This window comes from Littorina saxatilis, linkage group LG2, assembly GCF_037325665.1.
Source record: "Littorina saxatilis isolate snail1 linkage group LG2, US_GU_Lsax_2.0, whole genome shotgun sequence".
NCBI classification, from domain to species: Eukaryota; Metazoa; Mollusca; class Gastropoda; order Littorinimorpha; family Littorinidae; genus Littorina; species Littorina saxatilis.
The window spans coordinates 87,970,323-87,985,237 of NC_090246.1; positions in this window are offsets into that span (position 1 = coordinate 87,970,323).

Below are 14,915 nucleotides of genomic sequence, written 5' to 3' on the forward strand. Positions count from 1 at the left end.
TTCTGGACTAAACTTTTACTAAAATGAAACATGCGACAAAATCAGAAAAATACTGCATAAATCCATACAAAAAAAAATACAGTAAAGTAAGGTTGTTTTGAACCAATGCCGGGTCTGTCGGAATCAGTAACCCAGAACGTACATTCCCCCTTTCTCTGATACAACGCTAAATTTAGTTTCCATTGAAATATTAATCCAATCTGCCCGTCGTAGCCAAGCCCAAGACTACCGTATTGATCTGGTAAAAACAAACAGCCAGCCTGCCGCAAGCTAGTCTTCTATATTCCTCCAATGGCAAGACAAGATTAAATCATGTGATAGCAACAGTTACGTCACGTCCACCCTAATGTTTTGTTGTGGCTAGCAACGGGGCTGGGATATCTTGTCATATTACTTTGGTGGTTGTGCTGTTCAGACTTGTTGGAAGCGGTGGCAGTTTTCTGTGAGAGAAGTGTTTGAATTTGTGTTTCTGTTGATTAATCTCATGTCTCAAGACAGTATTTCTTCACAAGAATTAGCTCAGGAAATTAGTGAAGCGCAAGCAGCTAACCAAAAACTGTTAGATTCAGAAAGTATGGCTTTTGAGCAAGCTCAGGAAATTCCTCTTCCACCACCAACACCATCAGAATTTTGGACAGAAGAAGAGAAGAAAACTTTGTTAGAGAATCGGAAGTATTTTGAAGAAATGGTGCAAATTGTAGATAAAGCTGTAAAAGAAGGGCCGATAGAATTACCTAAAAAGCCGAAAAGAAAGATTGAGCAGTTGTTCAAAGAAAAAACAGGAGTAAAGAAAAGCAGAAATGATCTCACAACTCCACAGGCATTACACAATTATCTGATTTCTAATCAAGCTGATATAAAAACAACGATTTCCAGAGAAGCTTTTTCTGAGAAATTATTTGAAAACCCATCAAATGAAGACGAAATGGTAGAAAGATTAAACAAAGGAGTGAGAAATTTAGCTAGACAAGATGCACAGACTATGATGATTTACATTCAGTTTGGCAACTTTTTAATTCTGTGTAAAAACTGGCAGGAGAAGGAGAGGAAAGAAGGGAGAATAACAGAAACTTGGGCTGACTGGTTGAAAGCAAAAACAGGCTATTCCGATGTTCATGCACGGAAATTACGAGCCGTTGCAGATGTTCTTTATGGATATCCTGGATTTTTTGCTGTTGGTCTCCCCTTTCGTTTTATTTACAGCAAGCTAAATAACATTAAGAGCATGCTGCAAGTGCCAGAATTTGCTTCCATCTGGAAACAAGATCCTCATGTACCAGAAACAAGCCAGCTCCAACATTCTCAAGAATTCTAGGATTCTAAAAATAGTACCGTTCACGCGTGAACGGTAGGTCTTGCTGGTAAACCGGCGGCTTGGGTCACTCTGTTTCAACGCTTCGCTTCACTACGCTTCACTACGCTTCACTACGCTTCACTACGCTTCAATATTTAGGCTGCCTTTTCAGGCGGCCACCGAGTGCACTTTATGCAAATGACTTGTTTATTGAATCAAGCTTTGACAAGTGTACTTGGTGGCTGCTTTGAAACTCAACAAAGCCTTCTCCCCTTTCACAAACACTCCCCTTTCACAAGCAACTTCCTCTCCCCCGCTGCAGTCAAAACAAAGCTGTCATAGCGGGTTTTCCCGATTGACAAAAATTCTTATTACACACTCAGACTATTTGGAGCCGCATCCGTTTGTCCTCCAGTGGCCAATTGCATAAGAATATTCTGGTGATGAATAAACGCGCTTTGTGTCATTAGCATCTAAAGATTTCTTGTTTACAATAGTTGTGTTGATCTGATGAAGCGCGGAACTGATCTTAGGGTTGTCATGGTGAAACACTCGCTTCTGAAACAGTGCTTCCTTGTAGTTATCATGCGATATGCTCGACTTTACAACCTGTTTGCTTACACCCTTTGCTTTTTTAACCACCCCTTTCTCACTTGCAACACTGTACATCTTTGCACGCAATCCAACATACTCCTTAATTATCTTCCCATTCATTTCATCTTTCATCTTTCCAATAACCTTCTTGTTAACATTTGAGTGCAATGGTGATTCTTTAGGGTAGTCGCAAGTGTCATAAAAAGAATCTTTTCCTTTTACTGCAGGACTTTCAGCTTCTAGATCTTTGTAAATGTCATCCGCTGGAATGTCAAGTAAGAATGAATCTGTGTCTGTGTAAAGTACTCTCGATTTGGGATATCTTGGTTTCAAATAATCATACAAAAACTCAAGCATCAACAGTTTTGACAACTCTAGCACAGTAAAGCCTATGAATACTGGTTTGTCAAGCTTGACTACAAGTTTTTTCATTAAGATACCATACAGCTGTTCATGAAAGTATTTAAAGTCTTGATACTGTGGTTTGGATGTCAGCTTGATGGCCTCATTTTCTCTTGTAACAAGTCTAACATCCTTTCTCTTGTGTGGGTTTTCCATTGTCTTACCAAAGCAACTGTTGTTCATCAGTTTAAAAAAGTCTTTCTCTGATGCATCAGCGGCTTTGGTTCTCAGTTCTGTGTTTTTCATGATGTAAGGTTTCATAAACTGTTCTTGATCAAATAAAATTATACGATGAACAGCCTTCAAAATTAATCCATGTCTAATGTAAAACTGTAACAGTCTGTAGTGACACACATACTTCTTTTTGTGAAACAGATTGGGCACCAGCTTTGGAGGTTCTCTTGGGTTTACTTTTAACCTCTCAGCCGCTAAAGGATAATCATTATGTAGATCATGAAGTGATAGTGGATAGTCTAAGTCAACTTCTAGTATCCATCCCTTTCGACTGTCTGGGCCTGCTTTTAATATTGTCATCACAACACATTGTGAAAATGGTCCTGAATAGATCTTAAAGTTCCGAAGTGGAAGCGTCTGACACATTGCCCAACCATACAAATTGTTTGCATCTAGATACATGATGTAATTAGAAGGTTTCATAGGATCAAAGTCGTCCAAGTATTTGTTGTTGGCTTTGCAGTAATTGTGTGAAGCCATACTGATTCCTCCACGTAGTCCATTTTCAATCATCTGAAGTGTAGGTAGATCTGATAGCAAGTCAATCTTTACTCCTGTAAATCTAAGAAATGCATCCCAGCTCATGCCTGGTGCAGATATGTAATGTGAAGGATCTAGATTGTAGTGCTTCATACATGTTCTTCTGTAATTCTCAAATATATCTGCAAGTAAACAAACATCAGCCAACAAATATTGATCATGATAATCACCCATTGTATTACATCCTAATTTATTCCATGCAGTCTTAGCGTGTTCATAGTCTTCGTCACTTATACCTTTACCCTTCAGCCGTGAGAAGTAAGCATCCTTTGGTGGTAACTCATCTTCATCAAACCTCTCCCACGAATCCATGTATTCATATGGATAGACTCCCTTTCTAACTAAGTCACTGTCAAAGTACTTACATGTGATTGGGAAAGCAGTTAGTGATGAAGATAAAGACTCAAGTGTTCCCATCAGATGTTGAGCAGAATCGTAGAAGTGTAAACTATTCAGAGTAAAGGCCATGTACTTTTCTGAAGACTGCGCAATGCATCTTGCTTTGTATTCATCAGTTACTGCCTGCATGATCAGATGTGAATCATAACCGCGCAAGTTATGGAAGAAGATTGGAAGCTTCCAAGTCTTAGGATCAAACTTTAATTGTAGATTACATTTGCTGTGTGCTGCTCCTCGGAACTGCCCACTTACATGATCATGATCTCTTACTATTGGATTGTCTGTGTTTGGTGTTAGACTTTGTTCGCATATCCAACACTGTGTGGTAGAGTTAAACTGTTCTTGGTCTTCAGGTTTCATAACAATGTCTGAAAGATTCAGTTGTTTGGAGCAGTCATTTCGCACTTGGTTCATTTGCTGTAAGAAGTTCTTTGCTGCATTAGGTCCTCTGTACAATTGCGGTTTAGAATGTTTACCATCTGAACTAACAACAATAAATGCATATGAACAGACTTGATGATTACTTAGAGTTACTGTTTTAGGTAGGTCTTTTGGTAAAGGTCCTTCATATGGCACAATGATAGATTCAAAGTCAGCATAAACAACATAAGGACTTTTCTGTAGTTTGCATACATTCTTAAAATACACTTTGCTGTCTGGCGGTGGTGTTGTTAACTTCACAACCGCATCATCAACGCTCTTACAATGTTGCTTGTGTATAAGTGCTGCATGAATTGATGGAATACGCAAGAGACATCGCCTACAAAAGTCTTGTTTACTATTGTGATTGCTTGTGCTCGCCATCAGTCTACTCATTGTACGAATCAAAGTGTAATGATATTTTACACCATCAGTCATTAGTAACATGTCAACATGGTTAGTATCACAATCACCAATCGTTGGTGAGTTCTTTGATATTCTGACTGGTTTCAGTTCATCTTCCTCATCCCACGTGTAAACATTTACGGTGATGGGTTTGTTTTGCTGTTCAAATTTGTCAATGCTTGTAATGCTGACAGGAAATTCAATACCAGTAAAGTTTAGTTTATTTCTGTATGCATGATAGTTAGACACTCTTTCTGCATTTTTCTTTACACTGTACAGTCTTGCCAGAACACACCACATAAAACATTTGTCATCATCATTCTTTATGTTCAGCACAGCACGTTTTTTGACAAGAGCAGGAGGTAAAGGTATGTAACTTCTACCTCTGATGGGGGCAAATTTACTTAGCTTCAATTCTATTTTTAGAATTTCACCTTCTGACCATCCGGATCCTTTCATCTTTGCATCCTCTGCAGCTTGCTCAAACCGTTTCATCATTTCATCTGCCCAGTTTCCATTCAATTCTGCCATAGAATTAAGTGCTAGTTGTCTGGTTGAAACATGAACTTCTAGCACCTCATCACTGACTGTTTTGTATTTTATTAAACTGACTATCTGCACTTTTACTGGAGGTTCAATCAACAAATTGTTTGGAATTTGTTCAATGGCGTCTTGCACACTGGACTGCACATTTTGAGGATCCGTTACTTGTAATTCAACGGTGTCAAATACTGTCGATAAAGATTCTAATACAGAGTCTTCCATCGCTGTGAGTTTGATTTTATAACTCAAAATAAAAATATAAATTAAAAAAATGAAGTTGCTTAGAATTCTTTCTCAGAGCTTCCATTTTTGTTAACACTATAAAATCTGAAATAAAAAATCATTTAACATTTGTACCACGTGGAACTAATTGTAATTCCTCTTTTACAAAGGCTCTTTGCGGTGCTGGTTCTCTCAAGTAATATATAGGTGGATTTGTCTCTACTACTCTCTTGATTTCATGAATGTCAATACTCCAGATTGGATCCGTTGCACGCTTCCTGCTGTCACCCTCAGCTTCACCGGGTGCATATAAATATCTGACTTTCTGATTGAAAGGTAGTAATGCCACTGGTGTTGTTGACTTTGGAGCAACAGGTATTGTTTTCTGTTTGATTGCATCAACTGGTCTTAACCCTGTAGCTTTAAATACCTCCAGATTCATTGCTCTAAGTACTGATGGTAATCTTTTGACCCATTCAGTGTTACGCAATTTACTTTCTGTGTCCAAAAATTCCTGATGGTACTGATATGAAAACAGTTTTTCTGCCAACTGTTTGTTAAAGCTCTCAACAATAGCCTGTGACCTGTGGTTTCCTGGAATACCTCTCTTCACTGTAACATGATGTTTTAACAGAAGCTGGTTGACAGCTCCTTTAAACTCCTTACCATCATCGCACTGAATCATTCTGGGATACTTTAGTGGTCCACGTCTGTAAATTTCTTGCAGGGCAACAGCTGTAGCTATAGCACTTTTCTCTGTCAACGGTTCAGCATCTTTGTATCTTGTTGCAACATCAACTACAGTCAGTGCATACTTATATTTCTTCCTTCTGACTGTGTCGTGCGGTAAATACAGCAGGTCTATTTGATGAGTGTCATTCGGTTTAATGTTAACAAAGTGTGGTCGTGTAATTTTTCTTGGTGCAGGTAAATAGATCTGCCAAACTGCCTGCTTTGACAACCATTTCTTTGCTATATCTTGAGAAACACCTGCTGCGTCACTGAGCTTGTCAATAGCAGTTCTTCCTTTCCAGTATCCTTTTGGGGAATAATATATTTTAGATAACAAAGCATCACTCATGGTTTTTTAAATGACAGAATATTAAGATTTGACAGCACGCGCAATAAAGTAAACAACAGCCATACCAATAACAATGAAAACAATCTCGCCCACCTTCTGCTCTTCTGAAGGCTGATAAAAGTCACCCAGTTTTGGAGGAGCACTTGTCTTCATTTTCTTTCCAGTTACAAGATAGTATTCTTGAATGGCTGCATCAACATTGGCAAAGGTTTTGTTTGCATGTCCTTGCTGCCTGAGTTTATCATTCATAAAGTCTAACTGCGCAATTCGTTTCTTCTCGTATTCATCCTGTGCTTTCGCCAGTTGTTCCATGGCTTTGTTGTGCCTTTCCCTCTCTTCACCATTTTGCAGTTTAGAAAACAAATAGTTGCTGCCAGAAAATGCAAGCGCATTTACAATCGCACCTCCCACCATCATAACCAAACTAGCCATTTTATTGTCTTACATGTTTATATTTTCTGGAATAATTCCTTGCTTCACCAGGAAGTCTTTTGTTGCAAAGGAAGCTGTCACAACACCAATTAGTTTAGCACCGTCTTCGAAGTCTAACTTTCCCAAGTCGGCTGGTTTCATTCTGAGGAGACTTTTACCCAGCATTGTGTAACCTACACTCAAGCCTCCAATCACTGCAGCGTGATAAACTAGATTAACTATTGTCTTTTCAGAACTCATTTTTATGTTATCAAAATTAAAATATTAAAATTATTCCATATGAAATGAATCCACTGCAGGTACTACTGTGGGCTTTTTTATTGTTTGTACTGCTTTGTTTGTTGGTTTTGGTGTTTCTGATTTTGGTGTTTCTGATTTTGGTTTTTCTGACACTTTATATTTGCCTTGCCAAAGTTTGTAAAGCAAGTATCCACCTCCTCCAACAACAGCTGCTACAGCTACTTTTCTGTATGATAGAAATGAAGATTTTAATTCTTGATCAGTTTGTGTGACCTTAGTCACTTCAGGAATGTTTGGTGTCTGCTCAACCTCAGACATAATGTTCTGCTTTGCCTTTTGATTTAACTTTTTTTGTCTGTTCCATTCGGCTAGTTTTTTTCCTGCTTCTACTCTACCAGGTTTCTTTGTCACTGTGTTCACTTCTGGTATTTTCGTCTGCTCCACTGTCTGCTTCAACTGATCTGTCATCTTTTTTATTCTGAAAATTAATGTGTTTGAAAGTAATTAATCCAGCAACAAATGGTACTAATAAAGCACCAAATCGATAATACAGGCCACAGGCAAGAGATTCGAGGGACTTGGAAACAACAGGGTCATGAGTTAGATCATGTGTTAAGTCTTCCTCCGAGTCGAGAGGTGTAAAATGTCCAAAAATCTTTGTGTACAAACCTATAACAGTCTGTCCAATACTTCTAACCATCTTAGAACCAAGCACTGATTCATACCGTCCATGATACTTTTCTATATCTTCTGAGGAAAGATGTTGTACTTCTTCCACAGTTAACTGCTGCCCAAGGTAGTGTTTTGTTTTTCCACAAACAGCAAGTGAATACAATCTTTCTTTTTTATCAGGTATAGTCCTACTGTCACAGATTTCAATATCTGTAGCAGTCTGCATCAGCAATTCATCACAGTTCATTTTATTTTGATGCAGAATAAAAATTAAAATCTAGTAATTAAACTTGAGTAAGAACTTGAGTAAGATCTTAACAAGAACTTAGGTAGGAACTTAACAAGAACTTAACAAGAACTTAACAAGAACTTGTGTAAGAACTTGAGTAAGAACTTAGTAAGAACTTGGGTAGGAACTTAACAAGAACTTGAGTAAGAACTTGAGTAAGAACTTGACAAGAACTTAGTAAAAACTTGGGTAAGAACTTGACAAGAACTTGAGTAAGAACTTGACAAGAACTTGAGTAAGAACTTAGTAAAAACTTAGCAAGGATTTCTACAAACATACATACTGAACTGGTTGATCAGTTTTTAAAACCAGTTTTGAGTGCTTAGAAGATTTCAGATTATTCTTTATTCTTTCTCTCTCCTGTTTGTTTTCAATGACATCATTTTCTCGAAGGCACTCTTCAAAACTGTCACGGTCCTTTGAATAGAACAATGTTATTGTTTTGAGTTGCTCTCTAAAGTCTTTCAGAACTGCATTGTATTTTTGTGTTAATATCCAAACTGATATTAATGCATGTCGTCCACTGAATGCAAGCTTTGCTAGTGCACTTTTCTTTCTAACAATGTCACGTTCTGCTGCACAGTCATCAATAATAAACAGTGTTGGTGTGTTCTGAAAAAGATCGAAATAATGCTCCAAGCAAACATTTAGACGATCAGAAGGATTTACAATAAATATATTTTGATCAGACCATATGAATTTTCTCTCCTTGTATGTTCTGTTATGCTTTATGGTTGGACAGAATATGACTATGTGTTCAAAGTGATTTATGTAAACAGTCTGTAATAAATCCAAAACATATCTTGTTTTGCCGCAACCTGTTGCCCCACAAATCAAAGAACAGTGTGGATCTTTTGGAAGAAAATCTAGATACTTCATTTTAACACGTTCAATAAACAATATCCTGTAATCTGCTTTCAGAGATGTTTAACTGCGCATCTGACACAACAAACACGTAGATCTTAACTGATTTACTACTACTCCCTACTTCCTTTTCAATTTGTATTGTGATTCCTTCTGATCCGTTTTCAATTCGCCTTCCACTTCCATGCAGTTTGTTGTCGTCAGTTGTTCTGAGATCCAGCCATAACGCATATTTATTTGTCAAGAAATCTTCTACGCCAACACCGTGTAAATGTAGATCTTTAGCCACAAGATCAGATGTTGGGTCTTTCAATCTTCCTCCAGTAAAGTACTTTCTTGCTTCATCATAGTGTTGGTATGGCAGCATGCCAGATGCAAATATTTGGTTTGGCTGCCCTTCAATTGTGCAATATACTCTATTGATTAGTGGATTGTAAAACTTTTCTATTTGCCTTTCATATGAATCTTTTGGTTCCTCAAACAACATAAGTATTCCCTTCATTGACCTAGCTGGTGTATTCAAGTTAATGTTCCAGATTGGATCAGCCTGGCTTTTTGAAAGTGTACTGTGATTCAACACTCTTTCATAATAGATAGGCAGCTTAGAACTGTACTGATTTTCTATAAGTCTAGCCAGTTCAGGATGGTTTACAACATCAAACTCTAAAGAAATTCCAGACACCTTATACTTTGCTTCCGGGTCATGTGAAAGCATAACACGATCATAACTATTGAAAGTCAGGTCGTATGACAGCCTGTCACGCAATGCTCCTTGATAGAAGGGAGGATGTGAATTTATGAGTTCAAAGTCAAGTGGAATACAAAATTTGTTTCCAAAAGCAACATTGACAGCGTTATCTTTTTTGTTATTGTCAGCTTTATCTCCTGCTCCTATTCTAACTTTTATCCCATTGTCTGACTGAATCCCTTGAAACACTCTGTTTTTCTTTTCATTGTCAGTCAACCAATTATCTGCGTAAACTAAAAATACATCTGCATTATTCAATGACATCACTTCCCGCCCTTCCAGTTTGACAGTAATCTTCCTCACAATTGCTCTTCCTACATTATAAGCCAAAGTCCTATTTGCATCTGAGCCAGATTCTAATTCTAATTTGAATGATAGTCTTACAGTGCCTGGTACAATAACATCGTTCTTACCCAGATTAGGAAACCTAACAGTAAGTATTTCATTCTGATCAATAGTAGAAGGATTATTTGTAACTATAACTGTTTGCCTTATTCCTTTTACCCCGAGAGGTTCTTTCAGCCTTCTGTAAGGATCAAGAACAGAACCGAACGATTGTGCCATCTTTTTTTATTTTCAAAATAAAAAATAAGTTACAAATGGCAGAAGGTGGATTTGAAGATTTATTTGAGCCAGCGGACGACATGAGCGAAGCAATCCCTTTGGTTCCCTACCATCATTCACTGCATTATGAGGTGGCACGACATGAACTTCTGGAAGGTAAAGTTAGAGATTTCTACAAAAGTTTAGGAGAAGAACCTGATGTTTTAGATCCAAACCAGTTCAAAATGGAAGCAAATCATTTATATACAACTAGCGATAAAGGAGAAAAAGTCCAACTTACATATAAATCTAATCCTGCTAAGTTTCTATCAAAAGTTTCACTAAAACAAAAACTTACTGCTAATCGACTTAGGCAATTAGATATTGTGCCTAGCACACGGTCATCACCTTCCCATGTTGTTTCCTTACTTCAACAAGCAGAACTAGGACTACCAACTGCTACTCAAATAGAATCTGTTCCATTGCAAGATCTTAATAAACTTGCAGATGAGGCTGATCAACTTATACAAGAGATAGAGACTTCTTTTTCTGAGGAAACTTCACTGAAGACTCCACATGAACTATTACCTATGAGAGAAATAGAAGCCCTTAATCAATCACTACAAACCATCAGAGGTGAAATAGCAAATAATCTGTCAAAACTAGGTCAGCTGGATGAAGATATAAACAAAGAGAAACAAAAACTTGCTGATGCTGATGATTTGAACCTAGAACAAGAAGTAAAAAACAGAATTTCTAAGCGTTTAAAAGATTTGCAGGAGGAGAAAGCCATAAGGTTAGAAGTTCTAAGTAACAATAGAGAACAACTGAGAACACAGGTCAGCAGAATAAAAAATACAATTCAAAGAATCCTTTACGAAGACACAACTCTTGCTGAAAGAATTAGAACGCTTTTCAGAGAGCAGGGAATCACAATAGCTAGTATACTAACTGCGTTAGGATTTGCAATAAGCACATTAGTGTTAACATTCACAGGTGGCACTGTCACACCTCCACCTCCACCTTCACCTTCATCTCCATCTGATCCGGGATGGGTAAAGAAACAACTCAAACACATTGCAGAACTATTAAAGAAACTAGCAGCAAAAGCTTTGGGTGCACTTCCAGGAATCATTGGTTCAATTGTTAGCTGGCTGTTATCTTTTGCAGGTAAAGTTGTTGGTTTCATGGCTGAACATCTCTGGACTCTAATAGTTTTAATTGCAGGTGTTCTGCTAACGAGAATAAAGCAAAAGTAAGCCTACACCCACTCCACCAATTACTAGAGCAGTCTTCTGCGATTCATGATCATCACTAATACTAACAGCTTGATCATCACTAGTGACAGAATGATCTTCACCTGCAGCGTGATCTTCACTTGTCACGCTTTGTTTCTGTTCATTGTGATATGGCTGTAGCATCGTTCTGATTTCTGAATTCAGTTCTTCACCCTTTCCAAGCGGCTGGGTGTCACTAGCAATAATGATTTCATTGTTATAATTTGTTATTGTTCCAATCTGCAGCTGGAGATCAGAAGGTAACATGTAAAGGCCGTTACCAACAGCAAAGTCAACTTTTGATCTTGCATAACGGAGAGAGTCTTGATACCTTTTGATGCTGGAAGGCAGATCAACTGCAGAGTTTATGACATCTTCTAAATTTGATAACAACTGTTTCTGTGCACCAAACCCTGTGCTTGTTCTCATTATGTTTGATCGTGTCTGTGCCTGCGAGCCTAGCAAGCACCACGCATATGTTCGGATAGATTCATTGATCCTTTCAACACCTGATCCAGTGAAACCTTTGCCGGTGTCTAATATAAAAGTAGTCCATGCATTGTGGTGCTGTTGTTCTATTGATCCTAACTGTACCTGCACATTTGAAGAAAAAGATGTATGACCTGGCCAGTAATCAAAATTATACCTCCTGTGGACACCCCATAAATATAGTGTTCCCATGCCATGGTTTTTGTCTTGCTTTTGCCTAAAGTCGGTCTTAAAATCTATATTGAATTCATTGCAGAGACGCTCATACACTTTCATGTTTATCCTATTGTTGAATGGGTTCCAGCTCTTTTCATGCGGCATTGGTGCCTGAAGTTCAGACAAGATTCTCCTGCACTGATAGTAAACGTGAAATGTGTACACACACTTTGTCAGTAAGTTTGAATTATTCATGTGGTCTGCATAGGACACTCCACATCCTGTGGTTGCACAGAATATTGCAAAGTTTAACTGATTCTGATAGAACTGAATTGGGTGAGAGTTCCACATCTTTGGAACACTATCATTTTTGATTGGGGGATTTAGGTAAGAATGGAATGGGTCAGGCACTTTAACGCGAATGGATTCTGTTTCTGTTACAGCAAAGTCCAACTCATGGAAAGAAATAGTCTTTGGATTGTAATATGGTCCAGTTTTGTATTTAACGTCTTTGTTGAATTTATACTGTCTCATTTTTGTTGTTGAATAAAAAATGTTTATCACACTAACAAATGTGAAGACTAGTGTGCCAGTTAAACTTGCAAACCCTATCAACAATCAAAATGGAAGAATGAAAGTTGCACTGCATGAAATTATGTACAAGGTTACTTGGTATAATATCAGTAAAAAAAAGGCTAACAACTGGGTTAGAATTAATGGTAAAACACATTCTGTAGAAGATGGTTACTATGACTTCTGCACTTTAGAGAAAGAATTGTTTGCTCCAGTAGGTATTACAGCGAGTTTAAATCATGCAAGTCTCATTGCTACTCTTACTATGCCCAAAACTAGAGAAGTAAACGTTGAGTTTCCAACCAAACTCCTTGATATGCTTGGAATTACAAAAATATACAAGGGAACACGTCCCATTGACATGGATGTTAACAGTGTACTGTTTGTTCACATGAGAGAGCTTAACACATCCTATAATCTGTTTAATGATCAGCGTTCTGATCTGCTTAGGATTCTTCCACCGAGTGATGCCTCTTTTTGTAAAATGCACGTGCCAACATTTAAGACACTTCAGTTCAAGGACTTGGAGGAAGGGTGTCATGAATTCCTACACATTGATCTGAAAAATCAAAGTGGACAACCAGTTGATTGTTTGTTTAACATTACATTGGAAATAGTTCCATAAAATATTGAGTATTAAAATGTCGAGTGGACCTACAATAGCTTATCCTGTTGCATGTTCAACTATAGAGTTGAAAGATTTAGCAGACGCTATCGACTTTGAGAGCAATGCTGAAGTTGGTGCAGTGTATGCATTCGAGTTTACAGACACTGGTCATTACAAGAGAAAGGAAATCGACGATGAAAAGAAACCAAGATTCCTCAAACTAGGTCAAATCCGTGATGTTAATGTACCTGATCCAATTGTCGATGACACATTCTACATGTGGAAACATCAGAATAAAAAATGGGTACTTAGTCCTGTTATGAAAAAGATTGACTGGGAAATGAAGTTTGAATTTGTGAGTCCATACACTCTTGTTGGAAAAGACGACACATTCCGTAAGTCAATCAATGCTAAACCACTAATTGTTAGCCTTGTTCCTGCGATTAACAGCAGGGGAGAAGTTGCAGTTAAACCTTTCCATAAGAACAACTATCTCATTCACAGAAAACAAAGTGTTGAAAAGGACGCTGACACCATTGTCGATTTTATACCCAAGCTTCCAATAGGGCAGAATGCAACTATGATATTTGATATAGTTGTCAGGAAAAGGGAAGAAACCACAAACACTGTTCTAATGAGAGGAATAAATCTCAACTGGAGACCATTAAATGTTGAAGAAGTCAGAGTATTTATTGCTGTTCAAAAGGATTCTAACACAATAAAAAAACAGACGTCAAACCAAAATGTTGTTGTTAACGCAGATATAAATAATTTAACAGAAATAAGAAGTATTAATCTTACTTATCTTGATTTGATTGCTTTCTACTATACAGATAAGGTGTTAAGCAATGAACAGCTTCAAAGCTTAGCAGAAACACTGGCCAGTGAGAATTAAGATAAATATTTTATATTTTGCATTAAAAAGATGACTAGCAGTGTGAAGCTTTATCCTAATATTGATGAAAGTGCAGCAGAAAGTCAACAATTCAGACTGGCACACATTAGTAATATACAAAAACAACTAGAAGATGAATTAGAAAAATATTCTCGCGCTAGACGTAAGTACTCAACAACTTACAACAGCCTTTCTAATGCCAGCACTGGTTCTACTATCCTTGCATCAGCTGCAGGTGTAACGGGAACAATTCTGTTAGCTACCGGAGTAGGGACTCCAGTTTCTCTAATCCTAGGTGGTGTCGCAGCAGCAGTTGGTGGTTTATCATTTATAGCATCAGCTATAATGAAAAAAATTGTGAAAAAGCTTGAAAAACACGAATCCATTTCCACTCTTGCATCATCAAAATTGTCTAGCCTAAAACTGTCTATCAGTAAAGCACTTGAAGATTCAAAAGTTTCTGACGAAGAATTCAAACAGATACAAACAGACTTTGATGACTACAAAAGTAAGAAAGCAAGTATTCAAACAAAAACACGAGCTGAATATAACAAGCCAATCGATATAGAAGATCTGAAAAAGCAGTTTTTAAAAAAGGGGATTCAAATAGGACGGGAAGAAAAAGTAAAAATAGAATCACTTGTAAAGAGTTAACTATTCGTTTAGACAGTCACATTGCATGTATCAGATATAATTCTAACAGTGAAAGAACATATGAAGTAAAGTTTGTAAATGAGAGAGCGTATTGAGCTTAAGAATGTTGTAGAAGAGAAAGGAGGAATGTACGTTCTGGGTTACTGATTCCGACAGACCCGGCATTGGTTCAAAACAACCTTACTTTACTGTATTTTTTTTTTGTATGGATTTATGCAGTATTTTTCTGATTTTGTCGCATGTTTCATTTTAGTAAAAGTTTAGTCCAGAAGCCTATTTTGCGTTAATATTTAGGGTCTGTCGGAATCGGTGAGCCAGAACGTACATTCCCCCTTTCTCTCC